Below are 5,000 nucleotides of genomic sequence, written 5' to 3'. Positions count from 1 at the left end.
CATCGTTCAGGAAATGTCTGAAGACTGAGTCGTACCTTAAGGCTTATATTTTTATGAAATAGATGTTGCTTAGATTGGTTTCTGTATTCATGATTATCATGTAATGTCGTGATTTTATTTTTTTAAAAACATTTTTATTATTATATAAAACGCTGCAGAACACGATTAACGTCGATGTTTAAACGCTATATAAACTCATTATTTATATATTTATTTAATTTATTATTTATAGAGGAGGAGGAGGAGGAGGAGGAGAATGAATGATAGTGATAATAATATATAATAATAATATATAATAATAATGTAATAAATAATAATAATAATAATATAATATAATATTAATAATTAATATTATAATAATATAATAAGTAATAATAATAATAATAATAATAATATAATAATATATAATAATAATAATAATAATAATAATAATAATAATAATAATAATAATATATAATAATAATAATAATAATAATAATAATATATAATAAAAATAATAATAATAATAATATATCATCATCATCATCATATATCATCATCATCATCATCATATCAATCAATCATCATCATACATCATATATCATCATCATCATCATCATAATCATCATATACATCATCATCAATAATCATCATCATCATATATCATCATCATCATCATCATCATCATCATCATATCATCATCATCATCATCATCATCATCATCATCATCATCATCATCATCAATCATCATCATCTCATCATCATCATCATCATCATCATCATCATCATCATCATCATCAATAACAATAATAATAATAATAAAATATATAATAATAATAATAATAACATAATTATATCAATCATAATAATAATAATAATATATAATAATAATAATAATAAATAAAATAAAATAATAATATAATAATAAAATAAATAATAATAATAATATAATAATAATAATTAATAAATAATAATAATAATAATAATAATATAATAATAATAATTGTAATACTAATGGTAATAGTATATGATCTAGAGACATAGACTTCTCATATGTTTAAAACCATTCTTCATTATCCACGTATCTATCTATTTAAATTATATCCATCTCTAAGAATATATACATCTAGGTAATCGTCTATTTATACTACTAGGTAAAATAATATATGTATATATATATATATATATATATATATATATATATATATATATATATATATATAATATTGTCTTCACTCGGTAGACATCCCAATCAGCACAAGTTAGTTTATTCTATATAATAATTCAATTGAATTCAACATTGGGAAGATTTATTTAACAATCCATGGTTCTGTCTGTTTTTGTCTCTCTATATATTTGTCTATTAATTTCTACAACGGACACATTTAACCAAACTGTTAATTCGTTGAGAAACATTTACCATCCAATCAAAATGGATTTTAGAAAAGATAGACCGTATCGAAGATGTCGTTTCAGGTATTCGATCCATTTACATAATGTTTATAATGTATCTGGTAATCTATTTAATTAATTTCTACGTCATTATCTCCCTGTTGTGTCTTTCGCCCGAAGAGGGTCAATTACCGAAACATGATTTTGTATTGCTTATGAGCTATCTTTGCTAGATGTTTTACTGACTCATATAGGCAGTTTTATCTTTAAGTAATGAAATTATGTTTGACCTTTGGGACCAGCATTACTAAATAACTGTACAAGAAATCTTAGATGGACAAGGAGTTGGTGAGTTTTGATGTTATAACAACAGTTATAAATAAAAGATGTAGTTGGTGTGTTTTGACGTTGTAACAACAGTTATAAAAGATGTAGTTGGTGTGTTTTGACGTTATAACAACAGCTATAAAAGATGTAAGGTGTTGATGTGTTTTGACCTTGTAACAACAGTTATAAAAGATGACGTAGTTTGTGTGTTTTGATGTTATAACAACAGTTATAAAAGATGTAAGCAGTTGGTGTGTTTTGACGTTGTAACTACAGTTATAAAAGATGGAAGGTGTTGATGTGTTTTGACGTTGTAACAACAGTTATAAAAGATGTAAGGTGTTGATGTGTATTGACCCTGTAACAACAGTTATAAAAGATGTAAGGAGTTGGTGTGGTGTGACGTTGTAACAACAGTTATAACAGATGTAAGGAGGTAATGTGTTTTGACGTTGTAACATCAATTATAATAGATAATGTATTTTAGAAGATTCGTTGTGCTTTATATATATATATATGTAATAAAGTCAGACAACCGGGTAGCTGATGCCGGCGAGTGTGATAGAGACAACCGGGTAGTTGATGCCGGCGAGTGTGATACTGATGGAGACAACCGGGTAGTTGATGCCGGCAAGTGGTAGTAGTAGTATTGGCAGAGTGTAGAGGCCGTGGGGTGGATGGATTCGGTCCGAGGTCGACTTAAGAGTTCCAGACTGTAACTGCGGCGGTGGTGCTCAAGTGAGGAAGATAGATCGAGACAATGAAGTGACAGTTTAGTGTACTACTGTTAGTGATAGTAGCATGACTTCATGTGTCAGAAGTAGAAGTAGGGAGTTGATTTCATGAGCGAAGAGCACACACCACAGTCAAGTCCGGAGACACCATAGTCTACCCGAGTCCTAGCCCATCCACTCAGGGTAGTGGAGGCGATCAAACAACAAAGGCCAGGATGTATAATGATGAAGTCTTTATTCAGGAACAATGGAACAGATCATTCTTTTGTATCGTATTCTATAGGCGTGTAGCAATGAATGGATCAATGAATGAATGAAAAGAATCAATGGCAGAATAATCACATAATATTAGCTATAGCAGTTAAAAATAGATTTAGCGCGGACGTCAGGGAAAGCACCTACGTCACTGGTCCAGGTAAAGTGATGCGTAACTGAAGTGAGTAAACTCGATCGAGTTGTGTGCATCTTCATGATTTAAACAAATTAATGCAAATAACATGGGACATGTATGAAGGAACGAATAAGTCTAAACTAAAGAGTTATGCTACAAAATCAATCATAGTAAATTGCAGAGTTAAAGAGTAAATGTTTAACTCGTAATTAGTAATCAAAGGCGTGAACGTTATGGCTGTATAAAATATTTAAGTAGCAATTATTAAGTATACAGAAGAACAAAGTAGATTTAGATGACTCAAGGTAGGTGGCTAGGAAGCTATGATTTGCCAGAATTAGTGATATAAATTTGTAAATGATCATAGTTGTTAAAATGAAGTTATAACGATGTGAAGTGATGAAAGAAAGCACACAAAAATATAGTATCAGGCCAGAAGTCACACCCAGCCGCAGATAAAAATAGTACTACATCGAGAGACTACCTGTGTAAGGGCTTTAACACACAACACACAGTGTACTACTGGTCATAGTAACACACACGAGTAAAGGAATGTTGATATAAACCACAGAGGCACACAGTCTTGCATTACTTGCATACAATTTAAAGTGATGGTAGCGACAAGTAGTAAAGAGTAATAGAGTACAAAATCAAATAACATTAGATAGAATGGTCATTCTATTACATATCCCCCAACTCGAACCGTTCTATGTCCTCATAGAACAATAATTTAATTATCAATGGTCAACTAGGCAGAGAGGATTCAATGTACGAAATCAACTTGAGAAAGAAATGCAATCAATGTAAATCTACGTCGCTTCAGCATAGCGGTATAAGTATAAGATGAGAAAAGCGTTAAAACTTGAAATACGAACGTCTCAAATATATGAGGAGGCTCATGTCGAATATAGACATGGAAATATTAAGTGGACGTCGCTTGTTAGCGGTAAAGGTAGAAAGAACTACACTGTTATAATTATAAGCAATAGTTTTAACATTCCATAATTACATTGTATGTTTCATTATGAATCATGAGCATATTATTTCAAAATTAATGGGAACTAACGAGATATTGAATCAATATACATGAGGAACCTACAAAACATGGATTATCTCACCAACGTGGTGGTCAAGCTCAGGCAGATCCTTGCATTTGGCGTGATGTCGTCTGGGCAGATGTGTGCAGGCGGGATTCTGTGACGTGGTTTCACTTTCACAGACGCGACTTTTAGGAACACCGGCCACCACTTCGACGACGATGCCTTTGGATAGTTGCATGGCAGTAATAGGGACGAGGCTCCATCTGGTTGGTTAATTCACGTTGGTAAGACCACGGGTCATCTCGGCACAGACACACAGGTCGTCACGGGCACAGGCACACGGACATCACGGGCACAGGCACACGGGTCATCACGGGCACAGACACACAGGTCATCTCGGGAACAGGCACACGGTCATCACGGGCACAGACACACAGGTCATCACGGGCACAGACACACAGGTCGTCACGGGCACAGGCACACGGTTCATCACGGGCAAAGACACACAGGTCATCACGGGCACAGGCACACGGTCATCACGGGCACAGACACACAGGACATCTCGGGCACAGACACACAGGTCATCTCGGGCACTGAGACACGGGTCATCACGGGCACAGGTACACGGGGCATCTCGGGCTCAGGAACATGGGTCCTCTCGGGTTTGGCAGTCACACTGGTCATCTCGGGTTGGACAGGATACTTGACGTGTATGGTAGCCGGTAGCGGCCGTCTTGTTATAAATTCGGCTGTAAAGGGGCCGAGTGGCAAGTTGACGTCGATTGTCGTCTGTCGCAATAAAACATCGAGGTTGGTGGACAGGGACTGGCAGCTGGAGAGTAAATTTGTTCCAATTCCAAGCGGATGTCTGACTGATGAATAAATAAGCAGGTCTCCAAAAGGCTGTGGCTTCTGAAATTGAGATCCTGCTCGCAGCGCCAAATTTGTAATAAAGTCAGACAACCGGGTAGCTGATGCCGGCGAGTGTGATAGAGACAACCGGGTAGTTGATGCCGGCGAGTGTGATACTGATGGAGACAACCGGGTAGTTGATGCCGGCAAGTGGTAGTAGTAGTATTGGCAGAGTGTAGAGGCCGTGGGAGTGGATGGATTCGGTCCGAGGTCGACTAAGAGTTC

At 35.3% G+C, this 5,000-nt stretch overlaps 1 protein-coding gene across 1 annotated transcript in view; it reads right to left on the bottom strand.

Moving 5' to 3' along the window:
* Positions 1-5,000, bottom strand: part of LOC144979122 (uncharacterized) — a gene marked incomplete at its 5' end in the record, with an annotated part of 100,361 nt that overhangs the window by 83,787 nt on the left and 11,574 nt on the right.

Source organism: Berghia stephanieae, chromosome 9 (genome assembly GCF_034508935.2).
Source record: "Berghia stephanieae isolate SIO BIC M18660-M18661 chromosome 9, UCSD_Bste_1.3, whole genome shotgun sequence".
Lineage (NCBI taxonomy): Eukaryota > Metazoa > Mollusca > Gastropoda > Nudibranchia > Aeolidiidae > Berghia > Berghia stephanieae.
Note: the sequence above shows the minus strand (reverse complement) of the source record. Positions and strands in the feature narration are given on the sequence as shown.